This window comes from Misgurnus anguillicaudatus, chromosome 5, assembly GCF_027580225.2.
Source record: "Misgurnus anguillicaudatus chromosome 5, ASM2758022v2, whole genome shotgun sequence".
Lineage (NCBI taxonomy): Eukaryota > Metazoa > Chordata > Actinopteri > Cypriniformes > Cobitidae > Misgurnus > Misgurnus anguillicaudatus.
Window position 1 is genome coordinate 30,793,351 of NC_073341.2, and position 25,070 is coordinate 30,818,420.

Here is a 25,070-nt window from a genome sequence, read left to right on the forward strand (position 1 = left end):
GTTGCATTTAATTGACAACTAATTGACGTAAGTGTTGTGACCTCTGTCCTGCTGGCCTTTACTGTAGATACAGTGCTGACTGCAAAAAACAAACAACGATTTAGAGCTAAAGTGTCGATTGGAGGCTTCATCCTGAGGCTTTGGGCAGGTTCAGTGTTTACTATTTATCATCTCATTCACTTATCTGCCTATCACAAGCCCAGTGTGACTTCCATATGTCCCACGGTAATGGCGTCATGTTATGCTAATTCAGAAATGGGTCATTTGGTTATCCCAGGTACTTGACAGTGGATGTGTTTTTAATGATTGAGGCCTTTATGGTTTAATCACGGGGCTGTCGAACCAGGAAAGCTTAGTGGAAGAGAATCATGTTCCCATTGTATGCTCGTAGTTTTTGTGCAAGAGCTATATGCCTTTATCAACAAATTGTACAACTAATCAGTTTTAAAAAAACTAAGATGTTATTGGCTGTGTTCCTATAGTAGAAATAGCCAAAATATAAGTTTGATTCCCACAAACTGATCAAAAATGCACACACTGTCTGCAAGTCGCTTTGGATAGTAGTGTCTGCCAAATGCATAATGCAAACGTAAACCCGCCAACGATCATGAAGTCTCAGGCCGTTTTATGTTTATCTGCTCTGCGTCGTCTCCAATGTCAGGTTACTCGCATATGTGCCGTCTCTTCTTACGGTTGTTTTGGCATGGCGAGCTCGGGGGGCTCTAATGCTTGACTTTTGCACCGCTGCAGCAGACAGGGTCCTGTTTGTGAAGCATTAGAGGAAAAGCTTTTTTAGTAGTGTGCCGTCACCCCCCAATACACACACAAACACTGAATGAATGGCCTGCCCGGTCATTTGCATGCACTGTTCCCCTTGAATGGAGTTGATGATGCAGGGATTGGAGTATTGTGGTGGAAACGGAATATGAACCAACAAAGAGATGCATTCACCAACATCTCCTCCCTCCAATCTCTCTCTTTTTCTCTCTTTGATTAGCCTATCAGCACCCCCTCATTCGCACACATACAGTCAGTCAATCCCTTACCCAGTTACTTTCCTTAAAATTCACTACGAGGGTGAGAATGTAAAACGAGGCACAAATGCATGTTTACAGATTCGTCATTTTTGGGTGGCCTTTTGCTGATGATGTGTGTTGCAAAACTTGAACGCGTCCCTACGATGTCACCATCAAGCTGTTTTCCCGAAACTCAAGTGAGACCAAAATGTCCCGGAGCTTTCGGCATTATCACATTATCAGACCCCCTACAGAAGGCTTTTATACCTCTGAAGAGCTTTCCTGTCTCATAAGAGGGAGCACTCGAAGGCCGTCTGGATACATAAGGAGCAAGTGGAGTATTCGTGTAGTATTCATTTCTCTAGAGAGGGAGAAAGCGCCAGAAAAAGTTTGATAATAATGACACCATAATGGCCTCTTACAAAGGCACAGCCACATGATTTCATTGGGGAGTCAGAAGGATAGGGCCTAAAACATAGTGTGGGCCATTCTGTGGCAGTGCTTTAATTTTCAGCATTGCGGTCAGAAGCGCTAATTTGGGCATTAGAATAAACTGTTTGCTTTTACACTCATTTTCTACTGTTATGGTGAATCATTTGTATCTTTTTATTAGGTTAATGGCACAAATATTTGAAGGTAACTACATTGCACCCTTGAGTACTCCTCCGCATTCAGGTGTGCTGGACTGCATATTCATTTATTATAAAGATTGAAAGAGCTAGGACACTTTCAAAAATATCTCAATATGTGTTTCATATGGAAAAGAATGGGTGGGTTTCAGGGTGAGTAATTCATGTGGTAATTTTCATTTTTGGCTATCCCTTAAAGGTTGATTTGGACAGATGCATTATTGCGTTTCCCGTTTTTTGTTTAAATGTGAAAGAGCGGTTCTGTTTTTGTGTTTTTGCTGAGTTATTAATGAAGTAGCGCTGAGATGCTTCTCATGTGAAAAGAAGTCTGACAGTCTCACTCGCTTGTTCTCGCTTTCTCTGTCTTTGGGTGGGGTAAAGGAACTTCCTCTTTCTTTCGCTGCTTGCCGAGGGAAGGTCACAGACTGTGTAGTTGCTCAACCTCCCTTCAACATATATATGTGTGTGTGTTTATGTGTCTGTCTGGTTTTTTTCACACTGCTGCCGGAAGATGTGAAAAAAGACAGGATGTTCTGAACCTCTGCGTGTCTCACACTCATCATTAATAGTAATATGTACCTTGCCATTATGTTCTGTCAAGCTGTTGTACACGTACACATAATAATGTATGATAACAAATATGACCCTGCCTGTGAAAACCCAACAAAAGTTATTTTTGTGATTTACTGAATTCATGACAGGGTAACAAATAGTGTTTCGCTTGTCTGTTAAGGCGAATCGGCTACAAATTGCTCGTTCTGAGGGTTCAAATGAGTTGGCTTGTTTGGCAAACAAGGTTTGATGTGTACTGAACTGTAGTTTAAAGGTTCAAAGTGTAAGCCTAAGGGTGGAGTTGGATTTATGAGCGATCGTGATTATTTCACAAAGATAAAAATGTCTGGAAGTGATTGTGATGAATGTCGAATTTTAAGGTGGTGGATTATAGAGGCAGTTTATCTTAAAATTCACACTCATTTTTATCAGAATGATTTTTAATACATTGACATGAATATCAGGGCCAGTCACCATTCACCAGTAAACGATATTTGGTATTTGATATTGGTGGGGGTTCCTTTATACACATAATACATACAGCAGGAGCAGTGATTTTCAATGCAAAGTGATTACAATAATTGACATACACAAAACACATTAGCGCCATTGAGAAATTTCCTAGATGAAATACTTAGCATTTCCATTTTTTAGACCACTAAGCGAAAGAAAGCCCATTTCGTGATCATTTCCCACTGAGTCATCCGTTTGATTTCCCCCTCTAAGCTTCCTGTTAAATGTGGAGGCGTTTTATCAGGGGTTATTTAGAGAGTTTTGGCAGACGGCGCGTTCCCGCCGCCAGTGCAGGAAAACCGCAGCGCAGTGACGGAAAGGGAGAGTTGCGACAGCCGCATCCCAGGACCACCACTCCCTAAGCACAGAGAACCGAGTGATTATGCAAACGCAAGTATGAATGGACATGAATGAAGCGTGCCCTCGTTCTTTCTCGCATTCACTCCCGACACATGCACACACCTGCAAAACGCTACCCTCTGTGACTCTCTCTCTCTCTTCCACAATCAAGTGTTTCTTTTCTAATTTCTCATTCTTTAATTCCCTCCAGGTGTTGGAAGTGGGTTGTAAACTTCTCTAATCATCCAGCCATTAAAGCAGAATTTAACCGCTCTCAGCCTTTGAAGCCATTTTCTTGCTTAATTGTTCACTCTTTGGCAACAAAGCTACATAATTTAGTAGAAATCGCACCCTTGGAAAGCTTTTTAAAAAAGTATCCGTTCTGTGCGTACGGTTCGGCTGACTTGGCTTTATTTCGGAGGGAGCGTGGCATCTTTCCAAAGTTTTTTGGAAATTAAGCGCCCACCATGCGTCTCAGAGAACTCTTGGACATTGGTGGAGAGCTGAGAGGGTGCGAGGGCTTTGGGAGAGGAAGTCAGTTCCCTTAGGGGATATTAGGTAGGTATGTCCCATCTTATTCGCCAGGCATATCATTCTTAAGCCACGAACACACACACACACCGGACAGCTCAACTCAGCTCAGCAGCAGCTGGCCTGTGGTATGCATATCAATGGGTAAAGCACGCAGAGTCGCATTTGCGCATTGCTCAGCCTCCTCTTCAAAATGCGAGGGGCTCCGCAGGCACGGATAGTCCTGCAGCTGTTGGCGATGTAATCCAGAAGATCTGTCTGAGAACAGAGTTCAACCGCTGTTATAAGACCTCCCGGGTCAAACGCTTCATAAATACGTTCCAGAGCTTGGACTTGCGAGGTCAAAGACCTGCGAGGCGGAGAAATGGACTCAATGTTGTTCAGTGGGTTACTGATATGAACAGACTTTTGTTTAGATATCCGCAAGGGTCATTTTTATTGTTGCGCAACAACGCCAGACGAGAAACTTGAACGGTTTAACTCAATATGAAACTGAGAGAAAGACACAGTCGTTTGTTTTGTCTTTTTTATTCCCGTCACTGATGGTGAATAAACGTCCCTCACATGTAGTCTTAGATGGGGTTGTTTGGAAACGAGTGTTGTGCCGAGTCTCCTTTAGGTGATAATTAAGATTTTTTAAATAGTCCGTCACTGACAAGCTCGAACTGATGGATCACAAGCGTGATTAACTAGGCAAAGAAAGAAAATATGTAGCTTTGTTTTAGAGATAAGAGAGCAAGATCTCCCAGGAACAATTCGAAACCCTAATTGCTTCCGTGGCTCTAATAGAATGCAAATGCGAGTCAATTCATTAGGTTTTTTTTACGCTTCAGTTCAGGTGTGAAGCTTATTTGCCACATTCTTGCTAATTCGATCAGTTTTTCACCTCTCCAGATGAATTTCAAATCAAAATGGCACTTATTCAACTCTGCTGTTCGCCGTCATTTAGCAACCTCAGCGGGAAGTGTGACTATCCTTGCGCTTTCCACAATGACTTCAAAATATGCTTGATAGAATACATTTTTTGAAAGACTTTAGTGTCAGCAATTGTAATTTGACACAAAAAAATTAGGCTGTAAGGCTTGCTTTCGCTATGGTTTCATAAGATCCCAGCAAGCATTTAAAAGACGTCTAATAGCCATCCAAACACAGCCCAGTTGTCTAGGCTAAAACAAGGCAAAAATTAGATGTAACCAATTTTATTTTGGCAAGATTAAAGCTGGACTATATCTGGTTTATAGTTTATACTTCTGTTAGCGATTTTGCATGAATTTGTACCGTGCAAGTCATACAAAAACGTATGATTTTCTGAAAAAAGCATGAATGAAACCCCACCCCTAACCCCAACGCAGGGGCCATCAGGAGGTTGTACTAAAACATACGACGAATGAGATCTTACGAATTCATCTGAATTACCTTGTAAAGGAAGTGTGCATAAAGTCTATAAAAGTAATATAAAGATACACTCCCATTAAAAAGCATTAATAATTTTAATTTAAAGGCGACATTTCACAAGACTTTTATAATATGTCAAATAAAACTTTGGTGTCCCCAGAGTACATATGTGAAGTTTTAGCTCAAAATAGTATACAGATTATTTATTATAACATGCTAAAATTGCCACGTTGTATGTGTGAGCAAAAATGTGCCATTTTGGGTGTGTCCTGTTAAATGCAAATGAGCTGATATCTGCACTAAATGGCAGTGCTGTGGTTGGATAGTGCAGATTAAATGGCGGTATTATCCCCTTTTGACATCACAAGGGGAGACAAATTTCAATGACCTATTTTTTACATGCTTCCATGCTTACATTGCACAAAAGTTACTGGGTTGATCTTTTTCTCATTTTCTATGTTGATAGAAGCACTGGGGACCCAATTATAGCACTTAAAGCCAAACTTAATCATTCTTTGCCTATAATATTAACCACTGAAAAATTTAGCTAACGAAATAAAGTTTACATGTTGAAAGCTCCAAAAGCACCTATGGCCATATGCATACATACAAATTTGATTGTATTCTGTCTATCACTTTTGCTACGTCATAGCCAAGCTGTGTTTGTGACATCATATCACACCATCACAAACACACACTCAGCTAAGCTTCCCAGTCTGCTCACCCCTTCCCCCAGGTTGCAGTAGCTAAAATCTCATTAATGTCAGATGGAGATAAACACAGATAAAAGAGAGAGAGGTTCATCACGGGGCATCCTCTCTTTTCACAGTCCTTGCACCCAGCCCCCTCACATCAGTCAATCCTGTCTGTGTGTGTGTGTTTGTATTGGCTGGCCATTGGGAAAGCATTCATATACCTGCCTGATAAAGGCCATCGGGGGAGGAAAAGGTGATGGGGGTTGCCAGACAGAAAAGGAGCTTTTTCTATGTCTGGCATTCAAAAAGGAGGAGGGGTGGGAAAATATATATGTGTGTTTGGGGGGGTTCTCAGTTACTACGATTTCTATGTGACAACGAATGGCTATTATGTAACAATGTGTGAAGTCAATTTTGGTCATTTTCATTTACATATCTCTTACTACAAATTTCTTCAAAGTGGAAAATTGTGTCATAATGGTTTATACCAAACAAATGTATGAGGTAATAAACCAAGGAAGTAATGCAAGTGATTAGTGTTTATTTCCACAGCGTGTGCTTCTTGCTTTTACCTCAGATTTTTATTACACAGATTCATTCATTTTCAGTGATTCGTTGTGTTCATTCATTTATTCATTCATGCCACTGTATATGTCTATATTATTCAAGTGTAAGCAAAAGTAAACTGTTAGCTAAATGAATTTTGTTTCTTTTCCTAAAGACACTATAAAATCATATAAATAAGAATTAAACAAAAATCTGCACCTCAAACCTTCAATTATGTTTTTGCCGATTTAACTTGGAAAAAATATTCAGTATCTTATGTTTCTCCGTCGAATCAAATACAATAAAAAAAATGAAATTTGTCTATCAGAGAAATACTTGATTCTGCTTTGCCTGTCTTATCATTGTGTATGTTGTTGTACAGTGGTTTAACCGTACAATTGATGTATTACAGTCACAAATAAATACAGAGGACAGGTATACCTCTATCTTCAGGGCCATACGTACAAACAGAGCTCTACCTCAATGAAAATTTCTCTTTTAAATTCAACCGTTCTTTTGATCGTCTCTCTGATTGAAGATCGTGAAGCAAATATATGTGTTTAAGTGTGTGTGCATGGGGATTTGGTGCTGTGTCAGCTTAACCCTATTCTGCTTGTGTGATGGAGTGAGTCAGCCTTTAGCTGACTGCGTGTGTGTCTAAAGGCAAACTGACACATGACCCTTCACATAAAACCCTTCTCTATTCATTCAGACTGACCAATCGGAAGCCTCTGTACAGCTCCCATTGGGCATATGTCTGTCTGACAGGGTCACTGTGACAGCCACACACACAGACACACACACACACACACACACACACACACACACAGTGTCTTTTCCCTAAACAGAATGACGATAAAAGCACGAGTTATATTTGAAGTCACACTACCCCTATAGCATCTATCTATAGCCAGTATGTGCATGCCATAGCTTGCACGAGTGTTTATAACACACAACAGATGCTATCATACACTGAAACACTATATTTATATAGGACCTACGTATGTAATTATCCTGGCATGTCCAAATTGTGCTACTTTGTGCTTTGGGTATTATCCTATGGAAATAATAAGCACATGAAATATCATAAGAGTATACTCTTTTAAATTGTATGGCACTATGTGCAATAAAAAAATCAATTGATTTTGGTGTGAAACATAATATATGCACCATATACACTTTGGAAATCTGTATTCATGTACATGCATGTAAAGCATTAGCAGAGAAAGTAATGTACTATACACGTCATTCTCTACCCTATCTAAATTAAGTGGCATTGGTTTAAGATGCACCATAATTTGGTTTGGTTAGACTTATATAACCGTCGTTCTTTGAAGCATGCCCCGCACAAAAGGGCCCCTACTTTATCGTGTGTAATTTAAAGTCAAAATGAGTAGACAGACGTACTATTACAGTACACGGCTGCTGAAAAAATAAATGCAACTCAAATCCTCTAGTTATGTCTGCTGCGTAGAATTGCTAAATAACATAAAAAATGCTGCTGTCTGGGCTTCTGGCTACATGTAGAGAGAGAAACAGATGATGGGTTTGCTATCGTGACTGCTGTTCTGATGTCAGTGCCAGCCTGCAGCAGAGTATAGATTTGCATCGTAGAGTTTTGTGTGAATGGGCGTAAAGAAGTGAATGCATGCACTCGCGCTGCCTCTCACCTACCAAATGGTTCGTCATCACCATTCACGTAGGTCATTTTGCCTACGCAGCATTTACTCACCCGTGTGTTCCATTCAGGAATCTTTGCGGAAGAAACAGCAATCTTGTTTTAAAGTTAACCTTTAAGATAACACAACTGGGGCAGAGGGCGAGAGTGTGCTTGTTTGTGTGGATGTTAGTCGGCGTAAGCGCACAAAGGCCTGCGCTGGCACCCTGTCTAAATGATCAACCACGGCACTGGGGTCTGAAACGCAACACGTCTTTGCCATTGATGTCCCCTGTGTGCTTGCACTTTGTCTTTTTGTCCATGCGTGAGTGCGTGCTTGTGTTTTGCAAGAGCGTTGAGTATTGGAGAAAAGGAGGGTGCAGACCCAATGTCGAGAGACACTCCTTGTCCTTGTGTTCGGGGTGATAGAGAGCATGCCGGGGTCCCACCTCTTATCCTGAGGTTAGACTGGGCTTCTTTTGTCCTGAACTTGTTTTAAAGGAATCAGCTGGGGCTTGTGGAACTAAGACTGGAAAACAAAGCTCATGCCTGAGTCTATTCTCATAGCATATATACAGTCCACTGACTTTTGCTGATTTATATTGTCCTCCAGAGTTGGCCAAGCATAGCTAACAATGCTTTAAGGTGATGCATGAAATATTTTAAATGATAATGTCATTTAAGTGATTGAAAAAAGGATCAACAAAGATGGTTTTTAGACCTCCCTGGGTATAGCAGACACAACAACCCGATCATCTCCTCAATTCCTGGTTTGCTGTAATTAAAGATGGCCGCCTGTTAAAGGCCTGCAGCTATAGTGGAGAGGCCACACTAGGCGTGACACAGAGAGTTTGTCATTTCGTTCTTTGATTAAGGGACTCGGTGTATCAGTTCCAACCTTAAGCCTGCAGGCTATTTTGGTTTTACCGAACAGGTAACAAAAGAATGTCTGTCTCTGTTTAACAGCACCCTTCCCCCTCTCATTCTCTCAGTAGAGCCTTTGCTGTCAGATGCTAACAATGGTACGCTAGCTGACGGTCCTCAGAGTAAATCGTGTTGCGGTTTTCAAATTATTTCACTTTGTGGTTAGCAACCGGCTTTTCTTGATGAAATTTCGCATGTTAATTCATTTTATGAAAAGTTGGTAGTGATTTTGTGGATTGTAGAATGAGCGATTTTATTAAAAGGTTTGTTCCTTTCTAAATAATAATTTTGAACCCGTTAGCTTTATTTAATGTATTACTGGTATTAGAATAGTTCCTGCTACTATTGTAAACAATAGATCTTTGTATGGTATAAATCTTTATAATCTTTCATAATAACTTGCTTTTTCCCTGCAACACTTTTTTCACCTAGGCTTTGTGGGGGCTTTTGGGTAATATTAGCCGAAAACCAAATAGCTATTTATACATTGTGGTATGAAGTGCTAACACTTTTGTTGACTTGTCGAATATCCTGTTTCCTTTGGAAATACGTCGCATTACAATACAATGGACTGCAAATCAGTTTTTATGTTGACTTTAACAAAAATTAAAGAAAGTACTTCCTGTCGCTCAACTGGTAGAGAGTTGCATTAGCAGGGCAAATCCAAGAGTTTGATGCATGCTTGAAAGAGGCTTACCTTGAATGCACTCTTATTTGTTTTGCCCAATGCATACAATGTAAATGTACATCCATCATGCTAGAGAATATGTAAATTTGATTAGTTCCCCACCTCTAAACCAATCAGAAGGAGAACCAGGATGTTGGTGGTGGAAAGAGTGTGTTTAGACATGAATGTGTTCTCAGCTTACTCCAGGTGAATTAAAAGTGTTGGAAACAATGGCATTTAATACCATTAGCATCCAGGTCGGTGTTGCACCTTAGGTTAGTGATTGTGGGTCATAGATCCCTCGCAATTAATACTATTCCAACCCGGTACCACTCCTCCAAATGAGCTGACAGCGGACATGCTAAATAAAACAAAGTGTGTGTGAAACCGGAGCCGTGTGTGTGTATGTGTGTAAAGGAAGGTAAAGTCTCAGGTTAAAGCCGCATGGTTCCCGCGTGCTCTGCGCTAACTTGCAGACGTTCTACACCACCACTACAGTGGAAACCATTGATTTACTGTCTGAAGGCCACTCCTCGCCTGCCCACGCATGTAATCTCACACTGAAAAGGACTGTCACACACGCTCACACGCAAACGCAAGCTCGCACAGACATGGAAATGGAGAGAAAGCTGAACACAATCTCTGCCAGGTCTTTTTTCCAACAGGAAATTGAAGATAATTGTACGCTGTTAGCCTCAGACTAGCCCGCCCGGTTTTAAAGGGCCATCCTATATCTGACAATACTTCTTTGTTTCTCCTCTATAAGGCTGTCTTGATGAAGTCAAAAGCCTGACATAAATTGCATGAGTAGAGGTTTCTAAATACAGGTTACTCGTATTTACATTTGCTTTGCAGGCACTTGCAATACCGGGGTAAAATATCGCTCTTTCTCTTGTCCTCACCATTAAGCCTATCGCTCTTTAATTATCTCTTAACCTTGGCGTCCAACAATCCAACCCTTTAGTGGGTCAAGGTTCTCACTGTATTTTGCGGCTCTGTTGTCGTCGATAAGCTGTAAGGCTGCATGAACAACAGTGTGCTCGAAGCTCCTTTTCACAGAAAAGCCCAAAACTCAGACAATAAACTAAGAATTTATGATCACATTTGAAATAATTGGCCTTTTTGTGTTGGAGGAAATTGCGAATTTGGCACATGTGCTTTTGCAAATAGTAACATAGCCCCATTGCTTTAGTTCCAGTAATACGTTGACGTTGTATAAGTTCGTTTTTTGTCAATATATGAACACTCCATAGGTTTGGAGAGGTAATGTATTCTTTATTTTGTTACAGAACAAAAGTTCAAGCTGTGGAAAAGCAGTTTCACAAGATGGAGAATGTGGTGTTATTCAGAAACACATTGAGCTGAAGCCCATTATTGTGGGTGAGCGAGACAGAAATCTGTGTTGTTAGAGAGCTGTTGTGTCTTTAAGGAAGGACAGAGGTTTAGATGTTTTGTCTTTGGGTCTGAAGGCGGTAAGGAAACACACACACACACTGTCAAAATGCCTTCACATACAATGTCTAAGGAGATGGCATCAAATTCAGGAAGACCAGTGAAACATCAGAATGTGCTTCCTGCAGTAATCAATAGATCTCATGGCCATACACCCACACACACACACGCACACACACACACACACAGACTTTAACAAGGGCGTGAGTGGATAAACAAATTGCCCTTGCACTTTAATCAGACTCCGAGGGAAACAACAAGCCTTTTGCAAAATGTAAGAAATCGGTGCTGATTCACTCTAGTCTTGCATCTCAAGACGCTCTGCAGTCCACCACAACGGCATCAACATGCTACGGCAATTCGCTAAATTATTACAAGCCTTAAAAGACACAGCAATATATCTTCGATAACTTGATGGTCATTATGAAATATAAAGTGTTTCAATACGCTCATACTTTGAATACTCATGACGACCGCTGTCGGTCGGGTCCATGTTAAATCGTTCAGGAGATCTATTGAGTCGTAGATCGATTGGGTTCCTCGTGGCGGAGGAGAGACAGCGTGAAGCTGATGCTAATTGAGACAGAAGTGAATTGATAAGGACTGGGTTGCATAATAAGCTCGCTTGAAGCTAACGCAGGCTAATGTGTCCATTAGCGTCTACGAGGAGATGGATGGTGGAATGGATGGCGATATGGAAGGCGGAAGATGGGGTGAGCCGGCTGAATGAAGACACCATTTACCGTATCCAATAGTACTGGATAGAAGTATTTAAATTGATTGGACAGAATGGACAATTAAAGCGAGAGTCTGTGCCAACTTACATAGTTGGGTGGTGTGGGTGACGGTTTCTGTGCCTGGCAGGTCATCGGGTTCTGTTTCGTGATATGAACCGACACGTCTTTGAAGCTGAAGTGTTTTTTATTTCTTGTAATTCAGCTTAATGTGCGAGACAGCTGTAAGTAAGTCATTTGTAGATTCATTTCACTGTAGCTCTGTGGTGCTATCAAAACAGCGCTGCGTTGAAATGTCTGTTTTCAAACCCTCCAGAACGTTGGCCCGGTTTAGTCCAATTGTAAATGCATTACTGTAACCACGATTTTTTTCTTTTTAACACACAAAGAAAGTTTAAACCTGGGGGATGACTTAAAACTACGTTAACATGATTACCACAAATGTCAATGAAGCTTACCTTTCCTTTAATTTCGAAGACAAATTGGTTGCTTGATATGAACTCACAGGCACGACTCCAATGAAGTTCACGAATAACTAACAATACTGGGAATAAACATTTAAGAAGTGAGAGAAAGTTTAAAAGAGAGAGAGAATAAAGGGAGAGTATCTAAGCTAGTATGGTCTATTCTTGAGTGTGTAGTTTTTGGCAGCAATGACAAAGGAACACACACTCTTTAGGTCCCTCGCGCAGGGACCCTATTCCAGCTCCGCTTGCTTATCTGATGAAATTGGACCGGTCTCTTTTTTGCTGCTCAAGCTGTCTCCTGAGGAGGCCCTGATCTCTCTTCTGCCTGGGTGTAGTCACCCTAGCTGGGCCTCAGCCAGTTCTTCCACTTCCTGGACCTCTCCACTTACCTAAGGTCTATTCAGTTTGTCAGACCTGCTCTGGATTAACTACACAGTGATCTGAAACGGGGATCTTAAATGTATTATTTGCAGTCTGATCTGGAGCCGGTTCAAGCCTATTGTTTTTACAGCAAAGTGGTCCAACAAGGTGCTACATGATGCCATAGAGCAGTGTTTCCCTGGTCCTTGCGTTCTTTGGGAAAACAAAAATGGTTCTTCTATGATATTGTGTAGCACCTTCAGAGTGTATTAAGAACCAAACTTTCTCCAAATTCATCTAGCCTACCCTAAAGGACATTTAATAGGATATTAATTTTTATCTCTGACTTCCTTTTTGCCTCTCTCTAATTCTCATTCCGGCTGGACCTCTCTCGTCCCCGCTCAGAGGTCCCATCCCCCGTGTCCCTCTTTTATGCCCATAACAGTAAGCTTTGTGATTGTGCCCGAGAGCGAAGGCTCTCCCCGAACTGAACTCATTTGGAAGAAAATGTTGGCGGCTTTGAGGGAAAGAGCCAACATGTTCTAGTCAACCTGCTGAGCCAACACCACTCCGAAACACACACATGTACAGACATGGGCACACACAGATGTCAACACAACTCTAACAAACACACACTCAAATCAAAGCTCCTTTGTACTCTCCTCTCGGAAAGACAAGGGCTGCCAAACAACAACAGCGGCACCAACAAGCACAACAGTTCTCCATCCACAAAGCCCTAACTAAGCAGGAACTGTTGAATTTACCCAGGATCCAGTTGTTGAAATGTTTCAACACCATTGAAAGAACTCAAAAGAAGAGATTGTAGAGTAAACTCATTCAGTGAAAGCCATGCAGTTGAGTATTCTTGTTTCAAAAGGCCCCGGCTAATAAAGAAAACACAGGAAAGTTTTATCATTTCATACTGATACTTGTGTAAACATGCTTTCCTTTGAGGCAAAGGTGACGGGACTTAAGAAATCATTGTGTGAAAACCCACGAACGCCAGAGGCCAAACCCCACTTGTGTACCGTCTCATTGTGCATGATTGACAGTTTCAAGGGCAAGTACATTGACTGAAGACCATCGCTGTCGATTGTATTTAATAGGGGCCGAGTTCAAGATTTGTTTGGCGAGTAAACCGCGCGGCTGAACTTTGAAACCTCAGCTGAGGCCCAGACGTGGAGACAGGGAAGTGATTGGGTCGAACGAAGCATGCACGTTGATAAAAGTTTATTTAGTTCTCGATAACAAATCGTCCGGCCTCTTCAGCTTCTGTTGAGTGGATCTGACTCTCCGTCCCTTAATCTTTGTGATAGAAACAATCTATCAGACACGACCAATCAGTCTATCATAGGCTGGCTCTTTGAACCACACAGCAGCATTCTCTCTAGTAAGTTGGACTGAATGTGAGATTTGATTGGCTGTCTGTGTAGATGTAAATAAAAGTCTGGTTTATGAATGAGACATAGAGGAATTCACTGAAGGGAAAGTACCACAGGTGTGTGCCAATGTGTGCATAACAGCCTGTGGCGGCCCACCGAAACCATTTCCTACCAATCGTCTCCGGCCTGGTATTTCCTCAGCGAGTTCAAATATCAGGAAAGCGTGCGTTTGTGTTCGTGTGTATAATATGCCTGTCTATGCACGTCTGGCTGTCACCATTGAGGTATAAGTCCAAATACCTCAGTTTGTATGGTTGCTAAGCAAATCTGCTTTTCCCGTGCTAAATAAGAGCTAGACTGACTGTTTCCTGGCTGGCGGGATAGAAAAGCACGCATTTGAACGGACGTGCAGCTGTAAATGGGATTCTGCTGCTGTGCTCATGTGGAGAATAATTGCATTACTGAGGGGGGTTGCCCAAATGATCGTTTCCCATCCTTTCAGAACAGGAAATGAGGATTTTCCCAATGAAAAGATTGTGAAATTATATGACACCGGGTCAAGTATTAATTTACTTCTTTGCTGCAAAATTAAACCCATTTACTGTACACCTTTGACCTTTCATCTACTCTTTGCTCTACACAGTCAGCGCTAAAAAAGACACTGGCCATTACAGCTTGTGGTTACGTAGGGATGTGTAACCCTGTAAGGTAACATTACAGTGCCGTGTAGCCATGCAGACATGTAAACCGCATGTGTGTAATGGTCTCTCACGCTCGAGATGGCTAGCCGGTCATTCCGTGAAAGCTAATCCTGATGGCGTGGGTCAACTGTCCATCATGTGGGAGTGAGATTTCATAGAATCCAACTTCTTTAATTACAGAAGTGAAGCAGTGGATCCCGACCAAAGATCAGGGTGTACTACATGGCGTGGTATTAGCATTTTATCAGTCTTGAGATCTGAGCTTGTGGGCTAGGTAATAAAAGTCACCAGTCAACAGTCTTATTTTTGGAAGCGTGCTGGATATCCGATTTCCTGTTTGATATTTGATTAAAAAAAAAAAAAAAAAAAGTTTGGTAGGGAAAATCCCTTCATATGGCAGAATTTAATGATGTCTGTCAAGGCCAATATTAATCATCTATTTGGAAAAAATGTACATTATGACATTGTTTCTTTTGAGAGAAAAAAATCTGTAAAATAAGAGACATTTAAAATCACAATAAAAACAAAGATTCATGAAAATTTTAAATAACAATTAAAAGAAAATATTTAAAAAAAAATTGAATTTAATAAATAATGTTTAAAAAGTGTTAAAAAGTAATAAATTAAACTATATAGTATTTTGTCACAATACTTTAATGTGACAAAACTGTACAGAGAAACAAGATTACAAAAATTACACAATTAATTTAGAAACTGTCAGTTTACAAGTCAATATTTTAAAATATTTTAACTTATTTTTGGGTGTTTTTGTAAGATACAAAGATGTTTCCCAATATTTGCTAGTATTTTGTCAAAATGTGTTCCTGTGGCTCAATTTTTTGCAGAGTTCATATTGCGGGTTTGAATCTCAGGGAACAGGCATACGAATAACTCAATGCACTTTGGATAAAAGTGCCTGCCAAATGCATCTGTAAAAGTAAAATCTCAATTTTCATTATATTATTATATCAGTGACATCATAAACTTTAGAGAAAAACAGCTGGCTTGCACAATTTTATCTTTGTGTCGACGGGGTGGAAGTTTCAGTGTCGTCATTACATATGTTTGTGTGTGTGTGTGTGGGTAGGTTCAGTTTAAAACTGCATCCGTGTGCTTGCTAGTCTGTGACCTGATTCAGCTAAGTGTGGCGAACTCTCTCCCCGTATTATGGATCAGACTGCATTACAGCGCGCCTGACAGACTCTGCAGTGCCATGCAGAGTAACCGTGCCTAGTTTAGCATAATGCTGTTACGCATGGCTGCTGCTCCTCTCCCGTTGACCAGCCCGGGCTGCCCCATAAAGCATAGACCCAGGACCTTTTCAAGACCGATATGATCTCTGATATTTACGGGCAGATCTGGTGAGATTACACAGAATCAGAGAGTGAGGAGAAGAGAGAGATGGGGTAGCTACTCCTCAGCAGGAGGGTTTGAAGATGGACCGTTGCCTTTGATCATGGGTCACCTCTAAAAAGCTTCTTTCGCTGCATTCTCAAAATCTCCTTTCTACCTTTTTTATTGAAAATTGAAGGTTGGAAAAAATGTTCAGCTCTCTGTACGTCTATATCTCTTTTTCTTCTTACTTTTAGCTCAACCCTGTTGTTTGAAGGCCTAACACACCACCACAGTCTTGTCACTCCTAATTACTCAATTCCTCTGTCTTTAATCCCTCTATTCTCTTTCTCTCTTTTGTTTTTTCTTTCTCACTCGATCTTTCGCCCTTTTAATTTATTTCTCAGGGCCAATAGAAAGTCTGTGTTTTTTTCACTCTCTTGGCCAGATCTAAACAGACAGCCCTTCTTTCATCTCGACACTTTGTAAAAGCCACTTCCATCTACTCTACAAGTGTGACGTTTAAGTGGGGGTCACGATGGTTATCTAGTCAACTACTTGTCCTACACTTCTTTGCTTTAGCTTTTGAAGCTGTGTGTATACCAGCAGGCATATGACCGACCTTCAACGTTGAAATATGGTTGAAATAATGTCAGTTCTTGTTTCAACGATGAAACAGCGTTGATACAACAGTTGATGCTAAACGGTTGCAAAAGCTCAATCAACTTTGAAATTTGGTTGAAATAATGTCAGTTGCTTGTTCGTTGAAATATGGTTGAAATAATGTCAGTTCTTGTTTCAACGTTGAAACAGCGTTGATACAACAGTTAATGCTAAACGGTTGCAGAAGGTTAATCAACGTTGAAATTTGATTAAAATAATATCAGTTGCTTGTTCGTTGAAATATGGTTAAAATAATGTCAGTTCTTGTTTCAACGTTGAAACAGCGTTGATACAACAGTTAATGCTAAATGGATGCAAAAGGTTAATTAACTTTGAAATTTGGTTGAAATAATGTCAGTTGCTTGTTCGTTGAAATATGGTTGAAATAATGTCAGTTCTTGTTTTTAACGTTGAAACAGCGTTGATACAACAGTTAATGCTAAACGGTTGCAGAAGGTTAATCAACGTTGAAATTTGATTAAAATAATGTCAGTTGCTTGTTCGTTGAAATATGGTTAAAATAATGTCAGTTCTTGTTTCAACGTTGAAACAGCGTTGATACAACAGTTATTGCTAAATGGATGCAAAAGGTTAATTAACTTTGAAATTTGGTTGAAATAATGTCAGTTGCTTGTTTGTTGAAATATGGTTAAAATAATGTCAGTTCTTGTTTCAACGTTGAAACTGCGTTGATACAACAGTTAATGCTAAACGGTTGCAAAAGGTTAATCAACGTTGAAATTTGGTTGAAATAATGTCAGTTGCTTGTTCGTTGAAATATGGTCAAAATAATGTCAGTTCTTGTTTCAACGTTGAAACATAGTTGATACAACATTTAAAGCTAAACGGTTGCAAAAGGTTAATCAACATTGAAATTTGATTGAAATCATGTCAGTTCTTGTTTCAATGTTGAAACAGCGTTGATACAACAGTTAATGCTAAACGGTTGCAAAAGGTTAATCAACGTTGAAATTTGGTTAAAATAATGTCAGTTGCTTGTTTGTTGAAATATGGTTAAAATAATGTCAGTTGCTTGTTTGTTGAAATTTGGTTGAAATAATGTCAGTTGCTTGTTTGTTGAAATATGGTTAAAATAATGTCAGTTCTTGTTTCAACGTTGAAACAGCGTTGATACAACAGTTAATGCTAAACGGTTGCAAAAGGTTAATCAACGTTGAAATTTGGTTGAAATAATGTCAGTTGCTTGTTCAGGGTTGATTTAATTTGCAAAATCAAAAGGTAATTCAACGTTGATTCAACCTTGTCCTTGACGTTGATTCAACGGTGAATCAATGTTAAAATGCCTGCTGGGATGGCAATACTCTTCTAAAAAATTGTGTCTTCCAACCGCTTATTTATTTATCATTCATTCAGATGAATGTCTCTGGCCATTGTGTTGTGTCTCACTTTTTGATGACTTCAACAAGACATTCATTGAACCCTATTCTAAATGTATATATAAATACAGAACACTTTACTGCATTATATAGCTTAACATGGTCTTACCATGTGCCTCTCCATATCATCCAGTGAGAGATCTCTTCTGAGAAGAGGAGGAGATGATGGGGTGGGAGTAGGAAAAGGAGAGGCCTCTGTTGTCAATGAGATAGAGCTGAAACTTGTTCTTCATCTACAGAGAGGGGCCGTCACAGCTACAGTTAGCTTATCGCTCCCCTAGCAAAGCACCTTTGGCCTCTGTGGTGATGTTTGTGCCTGTGTGGCTGCTTGCATGCTGGGAGTGGTAGTTAAGGAAGTCTGGGCCTATTTTTACAAGCAGCCACTTTAAATGGGTAGATATAAAGGTTCATATATAGTAGGACAGTACGGCACTATTAGGAAATACTGTTGCGGCATTAAAAGGATAGTTTGGTCATCATTTATTCACCATTCATATATTAAACTTGTATGAGCTTCTTTATTCCATTCTAAAACAATATATTTTGGTAAATTGTGATAACCACACAGTTTGCCCATTGACTAGGAAAATCAAAATACTATGGAAGTCAATGTGTACCATACACTTTGGGCACTTTTGATATAGGCTACAATCATACTACAATACAACTCAGGGTGCACTAATCCAGTTTTGCTAAAAATATTTAGGACAGCCCTGCTCTACATAACATTGTGTGTTATGCAAACATGAACAGCAATAGTGCATGCCATGAAGGGGGAGACTGAACCAATAAAGTTAAAATAACAATCAAAAGACGATTAGATAATCAATAGTTTTAATCAATCTAGCAGTCATATCACTTCCAGTCAGAAAGACCTTTCTCCAGGTCGCGGCAGCAGCGCCTTTAAACCCTCTAAAGCTGCTTTTCAGATTATCATCAATAACAGGTAATCATCACCTCATCTTGGCACGAAAGACTTATCAACCACAAAGTGCACAATGTTCACTCCCTGTACTCCTACACCTTTGTGATGTTGTCATGACTAATGCAAAATTATGATGACAATAATTAATCTTGATGAATCGAAGAACATTCATTTTCATGTTTTTGAAATATTTATTGCGCTTCTATGCAAGCCAAAATTTTCAGAACACATAACTGTATTTCAAAACAATCTTTTGAAGTTTTTATGCTAGATATGACAGTTCAATGATATATTTAAGTCAGTTGTAGCAACAAAATATTTAATTGTGGTAACTACTCTCTATTGCACTCTATAGTGTTTTTTTGGGTGCTTGATGAGGTTTGTTGTATTGAAATTCACACTGAATGCATTTAACCAAAACTCAGTATTAAATGGTTAAAAATCACCACACCGAACTTGGAGGCTTCAAGACCCACTTTTTATGAGACCTGCTTTAAAATGAAAATAAAATTAGATGTGAATGATGATGTCATTCATAATGCTTGTCCCGCCCCCTGCCACTTCTGATTGGTCCACTACTATGCCTTTTCAGTCTAGCGCATGTTTAAAAACTATTTAAAGGGGATAAACAACAATTTGTAAGCTTTACGTGCTGGGTCATCTTTACTTGCTAACTCACAAATAACAAACTGGGGACATTTCACAAGACTTTTTTAAGATAAATAAAGTTTTAGCTTAAAATCCATACAGATAATTTATTATAACAGGTTAAAATTCCCAATTTGTAGGTGTGAGCAAAAAAGTGCAATTTTTGGGTGTGTTAAATGCAAATGAGTTGCACTAAATGGCAGTGCCGTCGTTGGATAGTACAGATTAAGGGGCGGTATTATCCCCTTCTGACATCACGAGGGGAGCCAAATTTCAATGACCTATTTTTTCACATGCTTGCAGAGATTGGTTTACCAAAACTAATTTAATGGGTTGTTCTTTTCACATTTTTTAGGTTGATACAAGCACTGGGAACCCATTTATAGCACTTAAACATGGAAAAAGTCAAAATATCATGATATGTCCCCTTTAACATAAATTATGCATCATCATGAAAGACAAAAATCGTAATAACCATTTAAAAACAATACATTGTTCAGCCCTATAATATCAAAACATTTTGTTGTGAAACAGATCTGATTGTGTTATGTGGGTTAACCACGTTGGCCTGTGCTGCAGACCGCGAGGATGTTTGTCTGTTTCATTACGCAGGCTTATCTGACTAGCGTGTAATGATTTCATCCCCCCACCTTAATATCCTAAACTAATAGCATTAGCCAGCTGTTACATGCATCCTAAGATCCGGCATCGAGATGGAGAATCGTCCTCAGACAATTCACAATGCAGGGATACTTGTGTTACGAAATTATGGACTGCCTGTCCATTCCAGACACCCAAGTGATTGACTTAAAAGGAGATTCCAGCATCTGAGCTCAATAGTAGTATTACTGGCAGAGCCAATGAGAGTAAATAATAGCACAGCAATTGAGGAGTTCAAATGCATAACCCTCTAAGTGCATCTGATATGTTTTCTTTGTAAACAAAACACCATTTTTTATTAGGGTCTAATATTTAGAGTCATTTCACTTTAAAATGGAAATGAAAAGATTATTAATTTAAATTAATTTAAATTTTTTACAAATGTCACTTCATGTGCATATTTCTACCCTATACAATAACACCACCATTGCACCATTGGGAAAACCAAAACCCTTACTGCAGTCAGAAATGTAAAACTATATAACTGCAAGCAAAAGGTGTAACACGTGATAAAGTAGCATCTTTAGTCCACAATGGACACACTTCTGAAGTATCTGAGGGCTGAAATTGTTTTGTCACCCTCTAAAACTCTCAAAGCGTGAATGCCCTGCAAGCCGTCTTCCTTTCTCGCTTTCCTTTAAACACGAATCCCTGACTCGCAGTGTTTTGCGATGAAGGGCGTAAGGACGTGCCGATGGAGAAGCATCTCTCTTCGGGCAGGTGTCTGCGCATGGGTCTACGTGCGAACGGAGTGGAGGGGAGGAGACAAGGCGGCCCACAAAAATGAGGACAGACTCTCTAATTGGTGATAATGGCTGAGGTAGAGAGATTTTCGCTTGGGGACAAAGCGGCCTTTATTGCCTCTGTGCATATGACCCCGTCTCTCGAACTGCAGAAACTAGAGCTGGAAACTGCGGATGTTAAAATGTTTGATTATAATGATGATATATCAGGGTTTTATGTGTAACTTACAAATTATGAGGTTATTTTCAAACTGAAATTAAGTTGTTTTACCCATTTTTGACTGGTGGGGAATTGCATTAGCAGCTTAAAAGTTTGTGCGTTCTGGTTAAAAAATGTATGCCTTGAATACACTTTAAATTGGTTTGGATTAAAGCGTCTGCCAAATGCATACATTTTAATGTAAATGATTTAGTTAAGAGAGAAAATACAGTATTTTAAACTGGTTAATTACAAACAACATCATGATCTTTCAGCATATACTCAATTTCTACTTCTAGTAACATTAAAAACACTGCAAAAGTGTTGGTAAACTGGCATTGGAAGGACCAGAAACCTGCAGAAGGTACCTGATAAGTTTTCTCTTTGAAAATAGTTACATTTCCGAGTCACCATCAACTAAACCTCATGTGCTATTAATCAGTCCAGAGAGGTTGGGTGACGTCAGTCGAGAGGAACAGAGATGGTGGGGGTGGCTTCAGCCCTGTTCTCCAGATGTGTAATAGAACTAGAGTGGGGAATAAAAGCATGCAGTAAAAAGGATCTTGTTAAACAAAATGGAGGCCACCTCTTTCCTTTCCTGCTCTTAACAATCTCAAATTCCCTCTAATAGGAGAAGAGGCCTTAAAATCAGGAGTGTGAAAATGCTTACAAGTCACAATTTTTACTGAATGCCCTGTTCTTGTTACAAGCCGTGGTGAATTTGCAAATTTTATACCACATCATATTTTTTTTACATAATATTACCCTGGAAATATAAATAGTAGGGGGGCTCTTTAATATGTCGATTTAAAAAAAATGATTAAATTAGACTTTTGTTTTTCTTATGTTGTATTTATTTAGTTTTGAGAAACGGACCTTATTAATTTCACATAATTCCCTTATAGAGTTACAGACGAGATCTTAACATGTCTATTTTCAGAATTTATAAAATGGTACTTTACAATACGAGCAATACTTTTACAGCATGCATTAATCTTAGTTCATAATAACTTTAACTAATACATTTTTAAATCTAAAGTTGTACTTAAGTTAATGCACAATAATCTAACATAAACAATTGTATTGGCATTACCTAACATTAATTTAGATTAACAAATGCTAATAAACTATTGCCTAGCTAGCATGCTAATGCATTTAGTAATGTTTAAAAAAGTGTTAAATTCTGTGTGGTCAGAGATGTCAATTTGAATTCAAACAATTATTGTCGATTCTTTCAAGACTCTATTTTTGCTATTTGCATAAATGTATTACTTTAATAGCCCTACTGTATGTTAAAGGAAAACGCCACCGTTTTTTAATATTTGACTATGTTCTTACCTCAACTTAGACAAATTATTACATATCTATCTTTTTTCAATGCGTGCACTTAATCTTTGTATAGCGCGTCGTGAATGTGTTAGCATTTAGCCTAGCCACATTCATTCCTTAGGATCCAAACAGGGATGAATTTAGAACGGACCTTAGTAATCTCACATAATTCCCTTATAGAGTTACAGACAAGATTGTCTATTTTCAGAATTCATAAAATGGTACTTTACAATACGAGCAATACTTTTACAGCATGCATTAATCTTAAGTTTATAACAACTTTTGCATGTACTAATACATTTTAAAATCTAAAGTTGTACTTGAGTTAATGCACAAGAATCAAACATAAACAATTGTATTGGCATTCCCTAACATTAATTTAGATTAACAAATGCTAATAAACTATTGCCTAGCTAGCATGCTAATGCATTTAGTAATGTTTAAAAAAGTGTTAAATTCTGTGTGGTCAGAGATGTCAATTTGAATTCAAACAATTATTGTCGATTCTTTCAAGACTCTATTTTTGCTATTTGCATAAATGTATTACTTTAATAGCCCTACTGTATGTTAAAGGAAAACGCCACCGTTTTTTAATATTTGACTATGTTCTTACCTCAACTTAGACAAATTATTACATATCTATCTTTTTTCAATGCGTGCACTTAATCTTTGTATAGCGCGTCGTGAATGTGTTAGCATTTAGCCTAGCCACATTCATTCCTTAGGATCCAAACAGGGATGAATTTAGAACGGACCTTAGTAATCTCACATAATTCCCTTATAGAGTTACAGACAAGATTGTCTATTTTCAGAATTCATAAAATGGTACTTTACAATACGAGCAATACTTTTACAGCATGCATTAATCTTAAGTTTATAACAACTTTTGCATGTACTAATACATTTTAAAATCTAAAGTTGTACTTGAGTTAATGCACAAGAATCAAACATAAACAATTGTATTGGCATTCCCTAACATTAATTTAGATTAACAAATGCTAATAAACTATTGCCTAGCTAGCATGCTAATGCATTTAGTAATGTTTAAAAAAGTGTTAAATTCTGTGTGGTCAGAGATGTCAATTTGAATTCAAACAATTATTGTCGATTCTTTCAAGACTCTATTTTTGCTATTTGCATAAATGTATTACTTTAATAGCCCTACTGTATGTTAAAGGAAAACGCCACCGTTTTTTAATATTTGACTATGTTCTTACCTCAACTTAGACGAATTATATATCTATCTTTTTTCAATGCGTGCACTTAATCTTTGTACAGCGCGTTGTGAATGTGTTAGCATTTAGCCTAGCCACATTCATAGGATCCAAACAGGGATGAATTTAGAACGGACCTTAGTAATCTCACATAATTCCCTTATAGAGTTACAGACGAGATTTTAACATGTCTATTTTCAGAATTCATAAAATGGTACTTTACAATACGAGCAATACTTTTACAGCATGTATTAATCTTAAGTTCATAACAACTTTTGCATGTACTAATACATTTTAAAATCTAAAGTTGTACTTGAGTTAATGCACAAGAATCAAACATAAACAATTGTATTGGCATTACCTAAGATTAATTTAGATTAACAAATGCTGAAAAACTATTGCCTAGCATGCTAATGCATTTAGTAATGTTTAAAAAATTGTTAAATTCTGTGTGGTCAGAGATTTCAATTTGAATTATTTTCAATTCTTTCAAGACCCTATTTTTCCTATTTGCATAAATGTATTACTTTAATAGCCCTACTGTATGTTAAAGGAAAACACCATCGTTTTTCAATATTTTATTATGTTCTTACCTCAACAAATTAATACATATCTATCTTTTTTCAATGCGTGCACTTAGTCATTGTATAGCACGTCATGAATGTGTTAGCATTTAGCCTAGCCCCATTCATTCCTATGGCTCCAAACAGGGATGAATTTAGAAGCCACCAAACACTTCCATGTTTTCCCTATTTAAAGACTGTTACATGAGTAGTTACACAAGTAAGTATGGTGGCACAAAATAAAACTTTTATTTGGAGCCATATGAATGGGGCAAAATGCTAACACGTTTAAGAAGCGCTGTACAAAGATTAAAAGTGCATGCTTTGAAAAAAAAAGATAAGTATGTATTAATTCATCTAAGTTGAGGTAAGAACATAGTAAAATATTTAAAAACGGTGGTGTTTTCCTTTAACAATCTTATTCTTGCCTATTCATTCACAGGTATTTCAAGTGAAATATTAGAGACAAAGTAAATACTTAAAGCATAACATCAAACAATAAAACTAATTCTGCAGTCTTTGAAAGACAAACATTTGAGCTGTAACGCCTTAGTCTTTCTGAACAATTAAATCTCCTTTCATGTTCTCCGAACAAACTTTGTTCTCTACCGGTCTTGTAGATCTCTAAAGGAGACTTTCTCTGAATTTCTGGTTCTCCTTCATTTTTCTCAATCCGTCAGACAATACGTGCATTATCTCAGCTTCACCTATCATTCAGTTTCTGTTTTTTTAGTTTTAAGGTGCTTTAGTGACACAACAAATATCTGGGCAGTTGTATTGCCAAAGCATTTACAGCAGCAGACAATTAATCAGTAACAGTAGCAGTGCAAAACAATG

At 38.6% G+C, this 25,070-nt stretch overlaps 1 protein-coding gene across 1 annotated transcript in view; it reads left to right on the forward strand.

Moving 5' to 3' along the window:
* The window catches only part of skia (v-ski avian sarcoma viral oncogene homolog a), a 69,670-nt gene that overhangs the window by 2,737 nt on the left and 41,863 nt on the right, over positions 1 to 25,070 (forward strand). The gene's annotated exons all lie outside the window — the stretch shown is intronic.